The 23,368-nt window shown below is 49.3% G+C and overlaps 1 protein-coding gene across 4 annotated transcripts in view; it reads right to left on the bottom strand.

Moving 5' to 3' along the window:
• LOC144773619 (transient receptor potential cation channel subfamily M member 2-like) overlaps nt 1–23,368 on the bottom strand; it is a 1,811,195-nt gene that overhangs the window by 1,758,072 nt on the left and 29,755 nt on the right. The gene's annotated exons all lie outside the window — the stretch shown is intronic.

The raw sequence follows: 23,368 nt of genomic DNA, 5'->3' as shown, positions 1-23,368 counted from the left end.
AGCCTAGATTTTTTCCTTTTGCACCGGGACAGAAAGGTCTCCCAGAAAGGACGGCCACCATCTGTCCAAATTGAGGTGTCCGAGCCAAACAGGAGAACCTCTATTTTCCCCATTCAATTTCAGACATTTATGACTCATCCACTGAGGGACCTGTGTCATACAGTGGTTGAAACGATCTGCTGACTCTTCAATGTTGCTGGAAATTGATATGACTAGCTGTGTATCTTCAGAATATGAGACCACTGAGAAGCCGAACTTCCTGATGATTTTAGCCTGAGGGGAACATATAGATTGAACAGCGTAGGGCTTAAAGCCGAACCCTGTGGTATTATTATTATTATTATATTTAAATTTATAGAGCGCATAGCTACACTGAGGTTTCCCGGCGCTAGAGACAGGACGATTGAAGGACAATGCAGGAAAAGGGACACAGGGCCAAGTAATTAGGAAGCTTATTGGTTAAACAACCAGCTCTTAAGATCTTTGCGAAATGTAGGGTAGCTGGGTTCAGTACGGAGGTGAAAAGGAAGGGAATTCCAGAGTGCTGGAGCCAGGTACGAGAAGGAGCGGCCCCCCATTCTGGCTCTTTTTATCCTGGGTATCTGGAACTTGTGCTGATTGGAAGAACGAAGGCGCGAGGGGGACAGTAGTGGTGAACTAGGGATTTTAGATAAAGAGGAGCGGTGCCAGAATTGATTTTGTGCATATAGCACATGGCTTTGAACTTAGTGCGATTTTTAATTTTGAGCCAATGGAGGTTTCTTAAGGAGGTTGAATTAGGGGATTTGTTGGGAAGTTTGCAGAGTAATCTGACCGCGGCATTTTGTACTGTCTGAAGTTTGCGAATGACTTCCTTACTGGAACCTAAGTGCAAAACGTTACCGTAGTCCAGTCTAGATGTTATTAGTGGTTGGCCTACGGTTTTTTGAGTGTCCAGAGGAAGCATCCATATAATCTTTCTGAGCCACTTGAGGATGACAAAACAGGTAGAGGCAACTCGGACAGCCTGTTGCTTCATAGTCAGGAGGTCGTCAAAAATGATGCCGAGATTGCGAGCAGATTTGGAGGGAACGGGTAGAGGACCCATCTGAGGAGGCCAATGTTGGGGGCCCCACAGTGTGGTGTTATTTCCAAATATAAGGAGTTCGGTTTTCCCCCATTAAGTTTGAGTTTGTTGTTGTGCATCCATTTGGCAATGTCATTGAGTCCAGAACGTAAAGTTCCTGTGTGGTACCTCACACAGGAGCATGAATTGCTCTGAGGGAAAGGTTCCAGCCTCTACCGATTAAAGGCCGTGCCTCTGATTCCTATCTCTGAAAGCCTGTTGACTAAGATGGCATGGCTCACCATGGCACTACTGTCAACGCACAGTGTATATGCTATGAACCCTAAAACGTTTAGTCATTGACTAATCATTGATTGGCATGTTAAGGCCATTGTGTATGATGTAGAAACTGCACCCAAGGCATGGAAATGGAAAAGTCACCTGAGATCTGCAGAACTTATTGTACACTCCACTCAGTACGACAAGGAAACATGACATCAGGGCTAGCATTGTAGCCTGACTGCTGCAGTGTAAAGCTTGCCGAGCAAATGGTTAAACTAACCCTTTTTAATAGGTAAAAACCTCCCTGTTAAATATTAGTCACTCCTATGTTGGCGTTGCAGCCAACAAGGCTCGGCGGATGGAATTTAAAAGTGTCACATGTTAAAAATAAACATGACAACGTCTCTAAAGCAATAAATCCCTAAAAGCTATTTTTGGTTTGACAGGTCTTGCTGTCCTCTATATAAAACCATAGTGGTTTTGCATTTTTATTAAATAGAAATAATAAATAGAAAGTTACCATTAATCTGCTCAAGCTGTCACAAGGCTAAACAGCATTCACTTTTGCCAACTCCCGACCTGTTCTCAAGCCTGGTAATAGGTGTGCAAAATGTGTGAACTGCATCCCAGGAGCAAACAATAGGCTGACCTGAATGGGCAGAGATGACCCCTCGGAATTCCACAGAATATTCACAAGGGAGGCTGTGGGCATCCTGTTGATACTGTAATGTCCAATCCTGCGTAACAGGTCTGTTGAGCCACATCTAACACTTGACAGAGAGAGAACAAGATGCCAAGACAATTCTTGTGTATTTAATGCCTTTCACTGAAAGACTTTGCTTTGTTGTGAACTATCAGGCCTCAGTCTCTGGGTTTGTTGTGGGTACAGAGAGTGCTTCAAATTGCAATTAGTGTTAGATGTGGGACGCACTATGCTTACCATGGTATACTCCCCACTCACACCCACAGCCTCAGAGCCCAAGTTTTGTGTGGCCAAAGACCTTTGCCATTGGGGATGTGTCCTGACACAATGCATTTTTGGCCTAATTAGAGTAACGCAAACAGGAACTACAGCAAAAATAGATTTGTCACGACCTGGGATCCTTTACTCCATTGGTCATAGAGGAACTAGGAGTGTCATAGGGTGTCCCCCCTCAGGCTGATGAATTGGTCAAGTCTGGACCCTCATCATTAGTCATTGCTTAGAAAAATGCTGAATTTGCAAAAGGATGCCAGGCAGACTGAATCTGCTGCACTTGGCTTTTGAGACCGGCAAGAAGGAACCGAGTAGTTTGGACCCCCCTTCCTTTTGAAACAATAGTTTAGAAAGGTCCCCAAGGATCATGAAGCTGATCCTCTGGGTGGCTCCAGGAACCTAAAAAAGCTGAAGAGGACATTCCTGTGAAGAATGCCAGTTGACCAGTGGCAACTGTACTGGACTGGACTTTGTTGTTTCCATCTGCCAGTCACCCTGAGGGGCAGATTCATCATTATTTCACGCAGAGCAGTGCAGCAAGCCACCTGCTAGGTGAAAGAGAAAGGGCAGGATTGCACCATATTTAACATAATATAGAACATTCATATACTTGCTTGCCCTGGTGCACAATGTGCTGGCAAACTTCAATGCAGGCATATTTGCGCTGTGGTGCATGGGTGCCTGCTTTGCAGACAGGATTGTTTTGTGCAAGAACAGACACCTTCCTGCGCAAAAACAATCCTCTGAGTTCTTTCCTCTTTCTATGTAGGAACAAAAAAGGAAAAATAAAGATTTTTATCCACGTTACGCCTGACCTGGGAAGGCATATCATTCTGCCCCATTCTCAGGTCTACCAGGAATGGTAAAGCTGGGTATGTCCCAACATCCTTGGGTGGGAAATTCCATGCTCCAGCCATGATCCACCTCCCTGGGGCAGAGTAATGCAACATAGCAAATTGTGCTGCATTTTGTTAGTCTAGAGTTATCAAGCCACACCTTGCATGGCTTGATAAATCTGATTTAGTAGTTGTGCCGCCCTTGCGCCCCCTTGCATGGCGCAAAGGCGGTGCAAAGGCAATGCAACCCATTGATAAATCTGCCCCTGAGAACCTAAAACTACTCCACATGGGGTCCTATGGACCTTAATTGTCCTCCTGTAGTAGTTCAGGCACCAAAGAAGTTTGGGAACTTTGCTCCAAAGCTTCAAGGGGACCAACAGCAAAATGTATTGGATTGGCAGTTCCACAGTGTGAGATTAAAATTCCTCAGAAAGCAAAATACTTTGGACTTGGAAATTTTTTCAGACTTCCCTACTTCCAGGCCTGAGCAGGGCCAATCCACTTGGTGTATCCAGCTTGGCGAGGCAGCCCTGATATTAAAATGTACAACACTTTATCTGATGAAATGCCCCTCATTTTTAATGCAGTGCCCTCATGTCAAGGCCTCTGTTTGTCAATAGTTGGCTAGTCTCTTGCTCTCTCTGGGTCTACTGATATGTACTTTAGGTAAGAGAGGGACAGTAAAGACTTCTTTAGTAATCATAGTTCTAAATCTTTTCTTTTTGCATATACACATCAACGCAGTCACATATTTCTTCCAATGCCCTGCATTACTTATGCAGTGAGTATGTAGCTAGCTAGGGGAAGTGTAATTTTTGTAAGGGCATGGTTTGCACTGATGCTGGCATCGTAAACGGGCCATGCTTTTCTTCCACAGGTGATTAAGCTAAAAGAGGGTAAAGGACAAGGGAAGATGTCCTTTTCTCATGCTTCAATGAGAACAGAAACAGAAATGAGACCAAATTCTTCCCACATTTTCACATATAGAAAGAAGACAATGCCTCATTGATTCGTTTTTTTTGCAGGATCCTGCACGTAAACATTCCTGCCCATAACCCAGCCCCCCTTCTAGCATAATGCAAGGGTGCCTGCGTTGTTGCTAAGCAGCAACAAGTGTGCAAGCCCTTGAGAGCAGAAGAGTGCCATATAGTTTAAATATGGCCCTTCTCGGCTCTCTCCCATTCACAAAACACTGCATAGAAACTAGCCTTGCTGCAGTGTGTTACATAAATTGTTAGTAAAATCAGCCCCTGGACCTGAGCCTGCTGATCTTGTGGCACAGTTGTCTCTTCCCCTTTTTAACCATGGATTGTGGGGTGGGATGATGACTGGAAGGTGCCTCCTACTACCTGGATCCATGTCGGGTCATATGACATTTTTGTTTTCAATCTACTTGCAAGGGCAAACAGCCCACAGCTTTGCTAAAGACAATTCAGTTAATAGGCTTTGCAGACAATTTTGAGGGGAGCCTATGGGAGTATCCTGTTCCTTCAGCCTCCGGCACTGAATTTAACATGTTGTTTCTTTTCTACCAGCTTCCCGGGTGTAGTGGTTACTTTTCTGTATGCTAGGGCTACCTCTTCCATTCAGTCCTCTGCCCTACAGAGCCTTGACCACTTTGACTTGTCCATTTCCCCGCATTCTTGTACACTTGCATTTACCAGTTCTCCTTGGACCCCATTCCTACCTGGATCCATATCCCGCATTTAGACCTCTTCCTTCCTATGTGTACCCCATCCTGACATTGTTGCTTCAACCCACCTCAACAGGTTATGAACCCTAGTAGACTCCTCTTCCTGGCCACCCGTTAATATTGTGCAATTTTTTTCTTTCACTCTCCTGCACACACTGGGTGTATCCCATGCAGTCTGTTTTTTTCCTTTCCTTCTCTATTCTTTGCTTGTACCATTCTCTCCCTATATCCTTTCATGCTTTGTCCTTACTTTGCTGTGCTTTTGTGACTGGATTCCTAGACACTCTCATGCTTCCTACCTTCGTTTTTCACGATAATGTAATTTTTAACACCTGGTCCCAATGAGTCCTGACCTCCATATCTATCTAGCTCTGGCAGAATGAGTACGTAAGCCCTCAGGGGGTTGCTACTTGGTTAATGCATAACAGATATTTATGCAGAGCACTATCCCTCTTGAGATAGTCCATTTCAGTACAGCCTTCTCTTTCTTAGCCCCTAGGCACCCCACAAAGAGTCGATTGTCTGCCTGGAACTCTCTTGTGCGATCAAGGTGGCGCTACTCCTCTCTCTTTGGGTCCAAACGGTGGAGTCTCTCCTCCTTTGAAGTATGAGATGGAGAAAAACGTTAGGCAGTGTGATATTCTGGCCTACAGGGAAAGGTATCACAACCTACAGGAAGAAGGAATCATGTGTCCAGAGTACCAGGTTATCCGGATTGAAGATGTTCTAAGGAGGGTGTACAGAGAGTGCCTGCAATTCGCTGACCCTTCTGGCCGATTTGTAATAGGCATTAGAAAAGCAGTCTTCATAGTTAATAAATAGATTAAATGTTAGACCTGGCATCCTTGGCATGGTTTTCCCCTGTCTTTTTGCCTCTGCTGCCTGTATTTTTGCTGTGTACTGGATTTCGTTTTTGCTGGTCTAGATGCTTTGGGCACTTTGCCTTGCTGATCAGTGCCAAAGTTCAAGGGCTCCCTATGTAAATTGTGCATATGGATTGGTGTTTGCCTGATTGTTTTTTTTTTATTTACTACTAAGTCCCTAGTACTCATGCACTCAATGCACTCATTGTGGGTACCCAGGGCCTATAAGTCAATTACTGCTAGTGGACCTGCAGTACTGATTGTGTCACCCACTCAAGCGGCCTTTCAAAAGTTGTCTCAGACCTGCCACTGCAGCGTCTGCATGCAGTCTCTACTGCCTTGTCGGCCAGGCAAGTGCACCCATTTGCCAAGCCCTAACCTTCCCTTCTAGTACATGTGAGTCACCGCTAAGGTAGACCCAAGTTACCCCTATGGGCAGGGTGCAGTGTAGGTGAAAGGTAGGACATGTACTAATATGTGTGATATGTCCTGATAGTGAAATGCAGTGACTTTCGTCTTTCACAATTGAAAGGCTATCTGTCCCATAGGATAGAATTGGAGTTTAATTATAATACCTTATAAGCATAACTTTCCATTGGGACAAGGTAGAAAGGTGTTTGGTATCTCTGAACTCAGAATATAAAAGTGCATCTTTTGGTAAAGATGATTTTTCTATTGTGTGTTTGAAAATACAACTTTCAGCAAGTGGGTATTTTCTTGCTTAGCCATTCTGTGTGCCTCTGCTGGTTTGTGAATTGACTGTCAGTTTTTCGATTGACAGAGGCTGCGGATGTGCATTCTTTTCAGACAGCCACTGGGGGGGTAGGTGTGTCCTGCCTTTTCCGGATGAGTCAGAGCTGGGGTGAATAGACCTGGGTTGCATTTAGAGTAGTGGGAAGAGATTTCACTGCACCTGAAAAGGTCTGGCCTGCCTTGGACAATGCTGTCTCCACCTCCTGCCGGGAAGCTGGGCCAGAGAGGATCGAACTGGTTTTGACTAAGCACAGAGTCCCTCTGCCACAAGAGAACAAAGAGAAAATGAACATAAATATTAGGGCCCAGACCCCAAGACTATAGATTACTTATTGACTCAAAAGGAGCATCTGCCATGGAGAAGAACTGGGAAAGCTGAAGGAGAAGTACTAACCGTATGCTGTCTTCTGTCTGGGGTTGGCCTGCAGTGGCTGTTTCTGCCAAGGAGAGGACAAAGACTTTGCTGTGTGCTGTGTATCTGCTTGAAAAATATCTCCAAGTGCTTGAAGTGGAGCTTGTCTCCTGTTTTGAAGTTTCAGGGACACAAAGACTTCACCACCAGCTCTCCTGAAGTTCCTTGCTGGGAGTTCTGACCTGTCAAGAGGTGCCTGTTCCTGGGTTGGGCCTCTGGGGGTTGTTCTTGCTGCCTGGAGCTGGGAAAAGAGAAGCAACTACGGAAGCGTGAAGCACCCATTTCCAATGCAACACCGTAGTGCGGGAAGAATGTCCACGCATTGCCATCGTGCTGCTGAAGAAACCGTCACAGCACCTGCCCGCGGCAGGAGAAATTGCAGCACGCCGAGTCTCGTGTATCGATCCCTGAAGTCCGATATCACAGCACCAACTCTGATACAGGCCCTGCTGTGCGACTGCAAGAACCAACGCATCGTGGGACCGCGGCTGAATAGATCAATGCAGCACGGCTGCGGCCCCATCGAGAACCAACGGATCGCATCGGAGAGCCAAGTCTACAGCAATGCCGGGGCTGCATTGGAAGGAACCGACCCATCACCTCCCCTGGAGAAAGAAACCAGTGCATCACCTTCCCTGTGCATAAGGAACCGATGCATCACCTTCCCTGCGGCTATTTTTGATTATGATTTTGACACATCCTAGGTACTTTGTGTTGAAAGTGTTCCATCTATAGTGTGCTATAGACAAAACTGTTTTTACCTTTTAGAAGTCAAATCTTGATAACTGTATGTTGGATGTTTGTCATTTTGGTCCTGTTTGGTTTAGATAAAGATTACTTATTTTTCTAAACTGATGTGGTGTCCATTTGTAGTGTCTTCACTGTATTAATGTATATGTGCACACATGCTTTATACACTGCCTCTGAGATAAGCCTGTCATGCTCGTGCCAAATTACCAAGGGGGTGAGCAGGGATTGTCTAAGGATGAAACTCCCTTAACCTGACTAGAAGCAAGGGTCCGTACTTGGACAAAGGTACCTACCTCTGCCAACTAGAGACCCCCATTTATAACAGAGAGCAATTGTGCAGTGGCTCACATGATGTGCCCATTAGGTCCTTTTGTGGCAACATAAAAGGCCTGCAAGGAAATATATGTTGCAAACCTTTGAGTGACCTAACCACAATAGGTGACTTCAACAAAGAAGATTGGTCTGGCAACCACAAAAAAACAGAAATGGTGAATTGGAGGTAGCTGTGCTGAGAGCAAGACCCTGCTGGGCCAAGGATGGACCACACAGAAGAACCTGAGAAAGGGGTGCAGATAGAGGACTGATCTTCCTATATGAACACCATGCCACAAATGTATCCCACTGGCTGGTGTATACCGACTTGGTGCTAGAATAACATCACAGACTTTATGAGTAAGTCTGAAAGCTGTCAACTGTCACCACTCAATTTCCACTCATAAAGGTGAAAGGTGTGCAGGTTTGAGTGCATGACCCTCCCCTGTTGTTACAACAGAAGATCCTCTTGATGAGGCAGACTGATCGGGGGACTGATGCTCACGCTCAACAGCTCGGAATACCAGACTTTCCATGCCCAATCCGAAACCACAAGAATGATTTGAACCCAGACATTCCTGATCTTCTTGAGAACTCTGGACAGAAGTGGTACTGATAAAAAGACATACAGGAGGCCGGAGCTCCACTCAAGACTAAAAGCGTCTCAGAACAAAAGACGCGTTGGAAACTCCAGCGCATAAAATTGCAGACATTGCAAGTTCTTCGCGATGGCGAACAGATCTAGCTAAGGCTCTCCCCAGTCTTGAAAGAGACCTTGCATCACCTCTGGATGGAGATGCCATTATTGATCCACTAGGCATCGTCTACTGAGTTTGTCCACCCTGACCGTCAGAAATCCAGCTAAGTGTTGAGTCACCAGGGAAACACCCTGGGGCTCCAACCATGTCCAGTGACGTAGGTGCCTCTTGACAAAGGATCCACGACCCTACTCATCCCTGTTTGTTGCAGTACCAGATGGCAATTGTATTGTCCACGAACACAGATACTACTCTTCTCTTGTTAGAAGGAAGAAAGGCTTTCAATGCCAAGTGGATTATCCGAAGCCCTAACATACTGATGTGAAGACCAGAGGCCTCTGATCTCCATCACTCCCAGTTGTCTGTCCCAGCCAAGTAGTGGCACATCTGTCACTATGGTCAGCTCTGGTTGAGGAAGGTAGCGAGATCTTCCCCTGACCCAATCGTGGTTCGTCACACACCACTGCACGTTTTTCACAATTCCCACCAAGAAGTAGACCATGTTGGAGAGATTCACCTGATGCTGTGCCCACTGGAACTTCAGGTCCCACTGCAGAGTCTGCGTATGTCAATGGGCATATGTTACAAGCAGGATACAGGATGCCATGAGGTCCAACAGCCTTAGTGTCATTCATAACGAAATCCAGGATAGGGGCTGAAACATTTGTATGAAAGCCTGAATATCCTAGACTCACCAAAACTGCACTTTGTCCAAAACAGCTCTGATGAAAGGAAGCACATTATAGGGAGTCAGGTATGACTTTGGCACATTGATAGTGAACATCACCAATTGCAGGAGGTTCAACATAGTCTTGAGGTGGGAGACAACTGGCTATTGTGAGCCCACCTTTAACAGCTATTCCCGAGGTAAGGGAAAACTGTTATCCCTGACCTCCCTAGATGTGCTGGAACCACCGTCATCACTTTGGATAACATTCAATGGGGGCTTGTAAAACTGAAGGGGAGTACTGCAAACTAAAAAGTGCTCTTGGCTCACTGTGAATGGCAGGTAACATCTGTGGACATGCAAGACGGAGATGTGGAAATTTGTGTCCTGCAAGTCAAACGCTACCAGTATCCCGGGTGCAGGGCACACAGGACTTGAGGGAGCATGAGCATTTTGAATTTCTCCTTTATCAGAAATAAATTGTGTAGGCGCAGGTCTACGTAAGTACGGAGGCCTCTGTCCTTTTTGGGCACCAGAAAGTAGCGATATAGAAACGTGACCTACTTCTGATGCCGGCACCCTCTTGATTGCTCCTTTGGCCAAGAGAGTCAACACTTTCAGATGGAACAAGGAGAGGTGGTCCTCCATCAGCTGTTTGTAAGAGAGTGACATGGGTGTAGGAGTTGTCATAAAGAGGATGGAATAACCCCTTTTTACAATTTGATGTTTCTAAAATCCGGTGGTGCAGGTGATGGCCTATCCTGCCCCCCACTAGATGCCTTAGGGCAAACTAAAGGGGTTTGGAGGCTGCAGCTGCTCGGGCAGTGCACTTTGGCTTCCTCTCCCACAAGGTCTGTGGGACCCGTGTCCAAGGCTATGAAAAGGCTAGGAAGGTATGAATGCGGTTAAAAACCCCTTCTGTGGCGGAAGGTTGACTGAGGTTGTTGAGGGGCCATGGAGAAGCTGGCCATAGATCTGCTATCTTTAAAGTGCGGCCGCACTGAGCCCGCTTTCTCTCAAAAGAGACGAGAGTCCTCAAAGGGCATGTCCATTAGTGAGGCTCAGGTATCCCCTGAAAAGCAGGTGTTTCTCAGCCAGGCATGGCGCCGAAGGGCCTCGGACAATGAGATCACTCTACCCAGCAAGTCTGTTGTGTTCAGTCCACACAGTATGTTGAATTTTGCGGCATCTCTCCCTCAGTAATGACTTCGGAAAATATGGCTTGGCCTCCTCCAAGTCCCAGATCATATGGGAGTATCGGCCCAAGAGGCATGCGTTGTTCACCGACCACAGTGCAAGGCTGGCAGAAGAGGACATCCTCTTCGAGGAAATACCCTTTACCCTGCAGTTTCAACAAAGACCCGCTTATACAACACAACTCCGACTGTGACTTTACGGCATGTTACTTTAACCCACAAAGTTTTACAATGACTTACTGTAGGGGACGCGTTGTTGGACTGGTGTTCAATTTTAAGTCAAATAACTTCCCTATTGATGCATAAGTTGGAGTTGGAATAGTAATTCATACTATTACAAAGACCAGCGCCACCTAAATCAAGTCATCGTAATGACTTGCATGGTAAAGTAACGTGTGGTAACGTCAGTCGGGTAGTGATTGCTTTTAAAGGCATGTGTGATAAATGCATGTGGGGTTCCTCCATGCAACCCGTCTTCCCAAAGGTATCCAACCTCTTGTATCTCCAATCCGGTGGAGTGGTATGGAATACATCAGGATTAACTCCAGAGTTGGCGGCCTAGGCCATGAAGTTCTCCAGGGTGGAATGCTGGGTAAGGAAACTGGGGTCCCCAGGAGCGGAACAACGGTGGCAGGCAATTGTATTATGCACAGCAGGCACTGTGCAGGGCTCAGACCAGGCCCGAGTAAGGGCTTCATTAAAAGCTGGATTCAGATGGGGTGATTCACGACTGAAGCACCTCTGTCAAGACATTCGTCTTGGCTGCCATTGAAGGTCCAAAACCTCAGCCACCCTACACAGCATCATAGCAAATGAGGCAAGCAGGAAACACACTTGTCAGCTAGCTGATCAAGAACAGGGGTGGGAAGTTTTATTCTATTTTGTTCAAGTAGCAAATTCTGTTTTACTCTTTTCGAACTCCTTTTGGACTGCTAGGCCTTGAATATGGGAAGTCCACTATCTCTGATGCTCAGCTGTTTACGCTGATGCTCATTGTGACTATGAAGGGCAGGTAGTTGGTGCATATTTTTCGGTGCATTTTCTACTTGGGGAAGTTGGGAAAAGGGGGGGTCTGGCTTTTTCTTTTTAATTCATCCAGTTTTTGTCTCTATTTTGATTTGCGTTGGGTAGGCCAAACCTAAGGGGATTGTGGTGTTGACTGTAAATATACTGGGTGCCTGCCAACCAGGGCCCCAGGGCCAGAGCTCTTTCCCTTAAACTGTAACGCAACTGGCACAGCTTCAGACCACTTTACAAGTCCCTAGTAAAGGGTACGTCTGGTACCTAGGGCATAGAAACTGAAGAGGGCCACTGGAGCTGCAGCACCAATTGTGCCATCCTAGGGGCCACTACCCAAGGCTATGCAAACTACCACTGCAGGCTGCATGCCTTGATGCAAGCAAAACTAAAAGAGACAACATTGCACACTCCTCAGTCTGCCATACTTACAGACACTGCCTGTGATATAGGTAAGCCATCCTCACAGCAGACCTTACCAGCCCTAATGCAGGATCAACGTCATTACGAGTTTCCTAGCTCCATGATAGCTTCACTGTACCCACAGATGTTTGGTACAAACCATCAGGTGCCCCCTGAAAATCTACTGACTATTTGTGTGGTTACTAATCTTTCTCAGCCAGCCGCCACCACTAGATGTTTACCTGACCTCATGGGGTGAAAGCCTGCGCTCTCAGAGGCCGGGAACAAAGACTCTGGGTGGAGGTGTTTCAAACCTCCCCCTGGGTAGGAACAGCCTTCCAAGGTGGGAAGCGTCAAAGGCCATGCCATCTTTGAAATGTAACCCAGGCAGCTCCAACTAGTGTAGGATGCCAACCCTCCTGTCATGACCTCACTCTTGGTGGGAGGACATGTGGGAAAACTAGAAAGAATAGGAGGCGTGCCCACCTTCAGCTAGCACCTCCCCTAAGTTGTAGCAGGTGAGGTGAAACACATTTTCAATCCCCTCCATCTTGATTTGGAGGGAAACCGTCATGTTGGGCTTATGCCCATTGCCCTGTGGGAGGGGTCATATAGAGGCTGTAGTCAACCTAAGGTAGATGGCCCAATAGCCATTACCTGGCACTACATTTAATGCCCTTAAATTTAGTATTCAAGCAGCATCCCAAAGCCCTGAACTTCAGATTTGATGGAGGTAAGAGAAGGGCAAAGAACAGCTGTTGACCCCAAGAACAGAGAACCTGCTGTGGACGTTTGGGCGCGAAACCTTACCCGCCACTGTCAAATTTGACAATCAGTAAGGACTGTCTCATCCTGCCGCAGAGAGACCTCTACAAACCCCTAAGGTCTTCCAGCTATTCTGACTCAACCTAACTCAGACACAATAATTCTTGCTCACTCTGACTCATTCAGTCTCACTCTCTCTTTCACACTGACTCACTGCCCAACTCATTCTGACTCACTAAGACTCACTCAGACTTGACTCACTCAGTCTCACAAACAGTAACATTCAGTTACACTCCCTGTCTGTCTCCCTCACTCATTAATTCTCACCCTTCTTATCACTCACAGTCCTCACTTTGACTCACTCCTTCATTGACACTCTCTTTTACTCACACATACATGCTCACATTTACACACTCTCGCGGACACACACTCTCACATATACTACACATTATTTAAAAGCATTTTTACTTACTTTGCTGTCTACGCACGTCCTGTTTGCTGCTGAACCTTTCAGCTTCGGAAAATTGAAACTCAAAACTCAAACCTGCGCAGTCGCAGATTCGAGTTTTCAGTCTCTGCTCATTCACTCCACCCTTTCCCAACTCATTTTTAACTCATGATGAAGGAGAATGCATGTGGATTTTACCGGTGTCCCCCTTGTGAGAGAAGGCCGCTGCACTGCAGCCGGAGTAAGGGGCACCGGACTGGTTACATATAGACACGTGTGTACATGCGTGTACACACGTTTAGGGGCTGCGCGGGGGAAGATTCCTGTTGTGCGCAACCCAGGAGCAGGTACAAATAGAATGGTGTGGCAGGAATGATGCAGAGATGGGTGGTGACATGGAATATGCTTTATAATGTGGGAAGACACATGGTAGGGAAAGTCAATGTGCTTTACTGTTTTCACTGTTAGAACACTCCATTACTCTCCTATGAAGATGGGGACCACATGGGGTAGTTTCACTTCCCTAGGGCCTACAAATTACAGACACGCCCCAAAGTACACTGTAAGATGTGTGAAAAGAAGTATTCTGCTGAGTCCAAAGCCATATCTGTACTGCTTATGGGTCATCCAGAAATGTCAGATTCCTCTGACTCAGATCTGCTCCTGTAATTGTTTGTCTAGCAACTGTTGTAAATCGAAACTGATGTAATCGTGTAATTTTGTGAAACCTCATGTAAAGCGCTCTGATACCTCCAGGTCTAGCCAGCGCTATATAAAACTCTTTAAATAAATAAAATAAATAAATAATTGGAGCCTGGCTGGGTGTGACCCTGCCAGGCTGGATTAATGACCTTCCTCCCCAAGCTGCAGCATCAGAGGCCTAGCCTTTCACTGGAAGCATTCCAAATGGGAAAGGCATCCTCTCCAGGAGGAAGAGAAGGGGGTGGAGCTGCGGGTTATCTATCAGCAGCTGTCACCCGGTTCAAGGCACCAGGGCTGCTCTGGGCCCTGCCCATGAAGGCAGCAAGTGGGGAAGGGGGCTTTTCAGAGACCATGTGGCATGAGACCCCTGGACGCCATTTTTAAGTATCCCAAAGGCCTGTGCAGGAAGGAGGGAGCAGGGGCCAACAGGTGATGTGTCGCTGCAGAATAGGGCAGAAGGGACTTCCTGCCAGCCCCCTCACAATTCTTTTAAAAGGTTTTGCACAGGAAGAGGAGCGCTCTCTGTGCTGAGGAAGACTTGTGATGGAGCCTGGCACCATGGGTAGTTGGAAGAAGGAACCTCCTGACTGTCCCAGGACCCTGGACTGCGCCTTTGAGGGAGTCCAGGGCCAGTGACGAGAATTCTGGGCCTCTGCGCAAGAAGAGAGGCCCAGGAGGAGAGCCAGGTGAAAGGCTGGCACAGGGAGCCAGTGAAGACCGCTCCGTGCCAAGTCCAGGAATGTGGTAAAGAGTGCCCAAAGTAGCTAGGGCAGGCCACCAGAAGCACGAAGAGGCCAAAATGATAGAAATTGGTCCCCTGAAGATATGCCCCGCAGAAAGTTGCCGACCTTTGGCTTCTGAGCTGACCGACGACGGAGCATGTGGGGCTCCGCCGCCGGTCTTAGATGTGCCCCCTGGGTGGGTAAGGTCCCGGGGGCTGCCCCCAGAAGAAGAGAAAGTCAGGGAACGCCATTGCGCTCCCCGTGAAGGTACCCAGGAGGGGGCCAGGAGCCTGCCCCTCCCCCGATGAAGAAGACAGGGAGCACTGACGCTCTCCCAGTGTAGGTGCCCAGAGGGTGCCAGGAGCCTACCCTGGCCCCGAAGAAGCAGAAGCCAGGAAGCGCTGTCTCGCTCCATGTGAAGTGATCCCCAGGTGCCCGTGGCCCCCAACTCTGGGCCCCGCCAAAGGTAAAGTTGGGGAGCGCCGTCGCACTCCCCGTGAAAACCTCCTAGGGGCTTGGGACCCCCAATTTCGGGCCTCAGTGATGCTGGAAGGGGGAGTGCTGCTGCACTCCACCCGTGGTAGGAGGAAGGCAGGGAAGTGCTGTCGCACTCCCCCAAGGTCCCGCCGGACCATCAGCAGCCTCTGTGTCTTCCCGCAGGAGCGGGCAGACCAGATGGTCGTACTGGCTCCCGCGGCTGCAAACAAGGGTGCGGGCCAAACAGGAGCCAGCAGCCGGGTGGGCTCCCCGAGCTGCAATCACCTCACCTGTAAAGAAAGGGGCCCAGGAGGGACCAGGCCCGCAATGAGGTGCAGAAGCGGCGTGAGGCCGCCAACGATGGTAGCACAGCTCTCCCCGAGCAGCGGGGGAGCCGCTGCTCTGTTATTCACTGTGCATGAGGAAAATACCCCAAAATGCCCTCCAGGGCCCAGGAAGGCCTGCAGAGAAAACCGGCTTGTTGGTGGCGTGCGGTGGCCCCAGGAAGATGGGGTCATCGCAAAATGCATGCAAAGGTGCAGGTAGCTGCAGGAGCAACGTAGACTCCCCAGCACAAAAATGGAACGTTTCCACCCTCAGTCTCAGGGGGACTCAAAGGAGACTACCTTTCAAGGGTTCATCTGTGTTTTAAAACCCATCTCATGATGGAACTTTTGTTCTACACTCAGGAGCTGACGCTTAGGGTTGCACTGAATTGTGCAGAGTCAAACATGGATTGTAACTGAGGTGATCCCCTTAGAAGAGGGAAGTTATACTTACACAGGTGGTGCATTCCCGAATAGCATTTCTTTTGGGGACTGGAAGTCACATGTGTAATGTGAAAACATAAACAAAGTGGGTTTGATTGCTAGGTATTCCTGCTAGGGTGCCTGGTTGTACATGCATAATCCTATGATTATAACTGGATGCCTTTTAGGGACTTTAATTTCATTGCATTATCAGTGTGACCAGACATGATAACTACTGTCATTCTAAGTGATGCCTACACATGTATTCTTGCTACTGCATTAAGGGATGAACCACCCAGATTGTTAGCCACTATGATTCAGGGGTGTATACTGTATGGTCAGTATTAGATGCTCAGTCAGGGTTATGTGTCACTATGGCAGGTGTTTCCATTAAATATGCTTGTTGAGATAATTGGGTAGGTTGCCACTGGTATGGTGCAAGTGGGCAGGGTCCTTACTCTAGTTTATGGTCAACCTAATGCATTTGGGGGCAAGATGATGTGCATACATCAGAGTGGTGGTACTGGACCCCACCCCCCATGCAGAAGGGGTGGGAAATGTTATGCAATGTCACAGAGTAATTCCAACAGCTTATGTATATTTGTAAATTGTTGCATGATATTGATTAGTGTGTGTGTTTAATGAATGTACTCTTCCTTTTATAAATATAGTACAGACTGGACAATCAATTATTGAGGGTTAGTTCTGCGTACTGGTAAATGGTGATTACTAGCCCACGTCACCTCCCTTGAGTTAGACTTACACTGCTCTGCAATGCTATCCTCTGAGAGTCAAGCGATACAATGGGGTGTTTGGTTCCCAGTGAAGGACAAATGTAGACTTTCCAACAGTCTCTAACAGAGATGCCTTATGTTGCAGCTAGACTGCATTTTCTTTTTATACCAAAGTGAATAAAATATTATTCACTATTGGTATTACAAGTGGGAGCATATCCCTGGAGCCCTAAATGGACCAGCCGCTGGGTGCATATAATTAATAAAGAGCACTGTAGAAAGTAGAGTACACTCATCAAGGGTCCTCCAGTGATATCTTTCAACAGGAGCAACTTAGTAGAACCAATGCCTCCACTTGCGATGGTAAGAGGATGTAAGGCCTGTGACACTCCAGTGGTGCCAGGCACAGTCTGAGAGGTACTCATACACCCAGTGTGCCTCGTAAAAATAAACACCTGATGCTCGGAGGCCAGGAAATTATAGCGAGGTTAGAGAGGGCTAGTAACAGCTTTACAGGGAGAGTGTAGGCAGCAGGTATGTCTCAGCCCTTCGGTCAAGAGGGAAAAGGATTTAACCCCTATCATGAGGTAGGAGTCATGGTGGCCGCACAGACAGAATCCCGCGCTGAGAGTCCGACGAGGAGTACATACTATCAAAGTACTCACATACATGGCAATAATTTAGAAGAGGAAAGTGGGAGATTTTTAAAAAAATAATAGGGAGAATGTTTTTCTCCCATTTACTTCCAATGAGGCCTGAATTGGGTCTATTGTCATGTGTGGGACTTGCAAGTGTGCTGCTGCAGGATCAGATATCAGAAATGTAAAAATACTTTTTTTCTGTACCTGTCAGGAGCACAGAGAAAGCGCTGTGAAAGGGAGAGAGAACATGAGAAACATGTTGTCTGACTCACACAAGAGCAGTCCCTGTCGACAGAATCCCTAAGTCCTGGCTTTTTGGGCATCCACGCTAAGCATGCTGTAATAGCTAAGGCCATTCTTTAATTCTAAAAATAAAACTACAATGCTCACAATGTATAGTGTAATAAACAGTCAGGGTTGGCTGAAGGAGTAGCACATGGCATAAGACTACTTGGCAGGTTTTTCAAAATTTAGATACAAGGCAGAGGGGGCATTATGGTACTTTATCGCTCGCTCGAGTACAGTTGACATTTCCTCTGTGCCCAAGACCAAAATGGTTATAGATAGGGACAAACAGAAGCCCACATGTCCAGGGTTGTGGGCCCATGTTCGTTCAAGCTCCTAATCCGCACTGACACATACATGCCAACAGACTTCGAGACTCCCGATTCTGAATACACAAAAGGCATTATTTGGGGTGTCTCCATCTTGAAATTTCCTCTGCTTCATCAGAAGTCAATGGAGAAAAAACTTTTGCTCGATTTTTGTTTTCAAAATCTCCCTCTTTGCTGTTCTAAAATGTTTGCATGTATGTAACATGCCGTTTACTATCCCCATTGGTCAGAAGTACTGCAAGGTTGGCAAACACTCACCAAGTATTAGAAGGACTATTCTAGAGTAGTAAACCCTCATCTCTTCTATTATTTGGAGGATATTTCTTATGTGCATCTCATCAGTCTCGGAAGCCAGCACAGACAAGTCCTTCCTCTGATGTGAGCAGCACTCACCCGTTGCAGGAACCGCAACAGGTATAGTATATTAATTTCTGCTCCGGACAAGCCAGGGATCGCTGGTGCGACTGAGGCTCACACACCAGGTTTTTTTGAGGTCTTGGCTAGACAATGCACGTACTGTCTTGAAGAGGCTGCTGTATTGAATATATGGGCCTCAGCCCACCCACATGCTTCCCATTTGCTCACTCCATTGTCTATCTAATATTCATTGTCACCGTTTGTCCCTGGCATTCATGGTAATGCCTCTTTTAGTGTTCAACCCTCCACCCAGTTCCTGGACCAAGTACTTAAAAACAACCACTACTCCCACTTTTACACGCACTTTTGGACCTAATTTTTTCAATTCTTTTTCAGCACTCTACATAGAGCTCATGCTTTAAAGCTCAGTCTCCTCCCACCCGCCCTAATGCCCGGTTACTGATCACCCCCTCCTCCAACCCCGTCACTGCTTTTCCCTTTGTTGCACTTTCCCTGTTTCCTGCACCTCCCTCCCGCCATTTCTTGTTCCCTTGAACCTCCTCCAATCCTGGGGTCTGTCGAGAGAAGGGAAGTTTGTCCAAGGCCAGGCACATGGTCTAGGAATGATGTATCATTGTTGGTATGTTTCCTTTATATATGATCCTGGCCCAGAGTCACCTTTGGATAATAGTCTGCAATGATACTTATTGTGCATTTTCGAAATAAGCGCATGGGATTTGAAGAATCTTGATATTCTTTGCTCATTTGAGGTATGCTAGCGTACCGCTTTTTATATTTCCGGGTGTTTCACAGTGCTAACAGCTTTTGTATACAGTGCATAATATAGGGAGCTCAGGCATGTTTGCGCACTACGTTTCTGAATGATTGTATATTTTTCACAGCTTTAATGCTTAGGTCTGTAGTCTCTCGTATAGTTTTCTCCCCTCATGAAATGGGAGTGCCTCTGGGCTCTTTCCCACTTGCTCTCGTTGGAATATAGATTGTTAACTTGTTTAATACAGTAGATGCCCGCAGAGCATCTAGATGCGCAGCATCAGCATCAGCAAGAATATGTTAATTATCAGCTGTTGGCTGAGCTTTCAGGGCAGAGGATTCATCTTTATCTAATGGGGAGAGTGAAACGTCCTAAATGTGACTGTTGTGCTTCCCATGGAGGTGTTGCCACTGAGTGTTCAACAGGAGAGCTTTGTTGAGTTTCCTCATTTTTTTCCTTCTCCGAAAAAGAAGCTGAAGAGCCTTTAATACCTGGAAGCAGTTCATTTACTGATGCCAGAACAGGGTGATCCTGCAAGTTTCGATTCATGTACTAATACACTGGACAAATCGGCATCAGAACGTTTGTTTGCAGATGCAGGAGGATGGCTGTGATCTGTCTACATCCTTTTCCTTTTCAGGGTAGGTGTGCACTGATCACCTGACTGTCTAATCGAAGATGCATTATGCACAGACTCAAATTCCCCTCACTTAGAACAGCGATTGTGTTTCCAACAGACACGAAAAGCACCATCACTTTTGGCCATTTCTTTCAAAATCCCAGGCCTATGGAAGTTCCTCTCCTCTGCTCAGGCAGAGGTCGCCCCACTGCATTTCAGTACTGCAAAAAAGGACAAATAAAATTATAATAGTGCAGTTATTATCATTGTTAGACGGGGACCCTGAGGGTCGGCCGGATACCGAGGGAGAGATCCCCGAGGGGGACCGTCTCCGGCGATCGTACAGACAAGTACCCTCCCTCCCCACAAACAGGCACCACACCAAGTCGAGTTCAAGGCTTTATATAAGGTTCTTAAGGCAAGGATATCAGCGATACAGGATAACTTGGACCCGGGGGTCCTCTCACTTCTAGTCTCTGTAGGGAAAGGGGGTAGCGGGACAGTCTTGGTACCGGATCGGTACAGGTTGTGGTAAAAGGCGAGCTCACAATCCTCGAGCTGGAGGGTCTGTGGATCGGGCCGCGGCAGCGCCAGCAGGCCAAGGTGATAGTCTCATAAAGCAGAGGGCCGCGGCAGCGCCAGCAGGCCAAGTCGATGGTTTCACGAGGCAGAGGGCCGCGGCAGCGCCAGCAGGCCAAGTCGATGGTTTCACGAGGCAGAGGGCCGCGGCAGCGCCAGCAGGCCAAGTCGATGGTTTCACGAGGCAGAGGGCCGCGGCAGCGCCAGCAGGCCAAGACGATGGTTTCACGAGGCAGAGGGCCGCGGCAGCGCCAGCAGGCCAAGACGATGGTTTCACGAGGCAGAGGGCCGCGGCAGCGCCAGCAGGCCAAGACGATGGTTTCACGAGGCAGAGGGCCGCGGCAGCGCCAGCAGGCCAAGTCACGGATGAGTTCTTCTCGGGTCTCTCGACTCCAGGATACAACTGCCTTCCTGGTCTGGCCCTGCCCCAGTTATAGGTCTGGTCCCCTTTGATGTCCGGACCCTCGCGCCTGGGGGCCGGGAGGTCCGGGATGAGGGAGTCCAGACACCCAGCAGGGGGGTGGAGCCAGCGCCCAGGCGGCCTGGGGTGATCGACACCTGGCGGAGGAGAGCCGTTGACGATTCCTTCTCCCATTGACTCGCCAAGTGATCACTCTGCCTCCTGGGAGGATGGTGGGGCCTCGATGTCGGGACCGGCCGGGCCCGGGATTAGGGTCGAGTTGAGGCCACGCGGCCTCGTGCTGCAGTGCCCCAAGATGGCGGCCGGGTCGATGTCGTGGGGTAGATGGTGACCCGGGCCAGCTGGGTCCGGAGCTGGTGTCTTGTAGTGGAGGGATTGCAGGGTACTTCGGGTGGTCGTTTGTGGACTCTGGCTGGGGATGCAGGGAGAGCCAGGGTCCTGGTCCCATTGCGGGGAGGGGGGACAGCTCGAACATGCGGCCTGTCCAACATGCGTCCCCCCCAGCTGAAGGTGGGGAGAGTCAGCCATCTTCCTGGGGACTCTCCTCGCTGAGGCGGAAAAAGCGTGACAGGCCGTCGGCGTTGGCGTGGTCCTGGCCTGGACGATGTTCCACCGTGAAGTCCATCCCCTGCAGGGAGATGGACCAGCGCAACAGCTTCGGGTTCTCCCCCCGCATTTGCATCAGCCATTGCAGGGGTCGGTGGTCTGTTTGCACCCGGAGGTGGGTGCCGAAGAGGTATGGCCGGAGCTTCTTGAGTGCCCAGACTACGGCGAAGGCCTCCCTCTCAATGGTGCTCCAGCGCTGTTCTCGGGGCAAGAGGCGTCTGCTGATGAAGACCACCGGATGGTCGACCCCTTCGGTGTTGAGTTGGGAGAGGACGGCCCCCACACCATGATCGGAGGCGTCCGTCTGCACAATGAATTCCCGGCTGTAGTCGGGAGCCTGGAGCACGGGGGCTGTGCACATGGCGGTCTTTAGCTTCTCGAAGGCTGATTGGCAGTCCGGGGTCCAGTTGACGGTTTTGGGGCTCTTTTTGGAGGTGAGCTCTGTGAGGGGCCCCACGATGCTGCCATAGTCCTTCACGAACCACCGGTAGTATCCGGTGAGCCCCAGGAAGGCCCGGACCTCCGTTTGGCTCGTAGGGGGTTGCCAGGCCTGGATGGCAGCAATCTTGAGTTGGAGAGGGGCCACCAGCCCGCTTCCCACTTGGTGTCCCAGGTAGGTCACGGACCCTTGGCCAACTTGGCACTTGCTGGCCTTGATGGTGAGCCCGGCTTGCTGGAGGGCGTGTAGAACCTCCCGCAGGTGGCGGAGGTGGTCGGTCCACTGGTGGCTGTACACAGCAATGTCGTCCAGGTAGGCGGCGCTGAAGTCTTCCAGGCCCGCCAGTACCTGGTTTACCAGCCGTTGGAACGTTGCCGGGGCATTTTTCATGCCGAAGGGCATGACTTTAAAGTGGTAGTGCCCGTCTGGGGTAGAGAAGGCGGATCGTTCTTGGGCCCTAGGGGTGAGGCCGATCTGCCAGTAGCCCGCTGTTAGGTCGAAGATGCTCAGGTAGCGGGCGGCCCCCATCCGGTCAATTAGCTCGTCTGCCCGGGGGATGGGATGAGCGTCGGTCCGGGTAACTGCATTCAGCCCTCGATAGTCCACGCAGAACCGGAGCTCAGGGGCAACGCCCGGGGCAGCTGCCTTGGGAACCAGGACGACTGGGCTCGCCCAGGGACTGTCTGAGGGTTCGATCACTCCTAGGGTCAGCATCTTGGATACCTCGGTCTGGATGCAGGCTCGTACCCGGTCTGGTACGCGGTATGCTCGGTGTCGAATAGGAGGGCTGTCCCCGGTGTCCACATCGTGGAGGCACCAGGGGGTGACTCCGGGGGTGAGGGAGAACAGGGAGGCGAACTGCCTCAGGAGCGTTTGGCAGTCTTGGCGTTGCTCCGGGGACAGGGCCTCGGAGAGCTGGACCCCTCCCACTGAGCCATCCTGCTCGAGGGCCCTCAGTAAGTCCGGAAGGGGTTCGGAGTCTTCTTCTGTCCCAGTATCGGTAGCCATCAGGAGGCTGAGTTCGGATCGCACAAAATGGGGTTTGAGCCTGTTGGCATGGAGGACCCGTAGGGGGTTCCGGGCCGTCTCCATGTCGATTAAATAGGTGACGGGCCCCTTGCGTTCGATTACCTTGAAGGGCCCGGACCATCTGTCTTGGAGGGCACAGGGCTCAACCGGGGACATCACCCAGACCTGTTGTCCAGGTTCGAACTCAATGGAGGACGTGTGCTGATCGTACCACCTCTTCATGTCCTCCTGACTGGCCTCGAGGTTGGCTTTGGCGGTGTCTCGGAACCGCCGGGTCTGGTTGCGGAGAGCCAGGAGATACCGGTAGATGTCCGGGGGAGTTTTCTGGGGAGGCTGCTCCCAACCTTCCTTGACTAGGCTGAGGGGGCCCCGGACGGGGTGCCCGTACAGTAGTTCAAAGGGGCTGAAGCCGAGGGACTTCTGCGGGACCTCCCGATAGGCAAACAGGAGGCATGGAAGCAGTACGTCCCACTGGCGTCGAAGGGGTTCTTCTAGACCCATAATCATCCCCTTGAGGGTGCGGTTGAATCTCTCGACCAGTCCGTTTCCTTGCGGGTGATAGGGGGTCGTGAATTTGTAGGTGACCCCGCATTGCTGCCAGAGGGACTTCATATATCTGGAGATAAAGTTCGTGCCCCTGTCACTGACGACCTCCCGGGGGAACCCCACCCGGGAGAAGATCCCCATCAGGGCCCGGCCCACCACGGGGGCCGTCACAGTCCGAAG

Source organism: Lissotriton helveticus, chromosome 8 (genome assembly GCF_964261635.1).
Source record: "Lissotriton helveticus chromosome 8, aLisHel1.1, whole genome shotgun sequence".
Lineage (NCBI taxonomy): Eukaryota > Metazoa > Chordata > Amphibia > Caudata > Salamandridae > Lissotriton > Lissotriton helveticus.
Note: the sequence above shows the minus strand (reverse complement) of the source record. Positions and strands in the feature narration are given on the sequence as shown.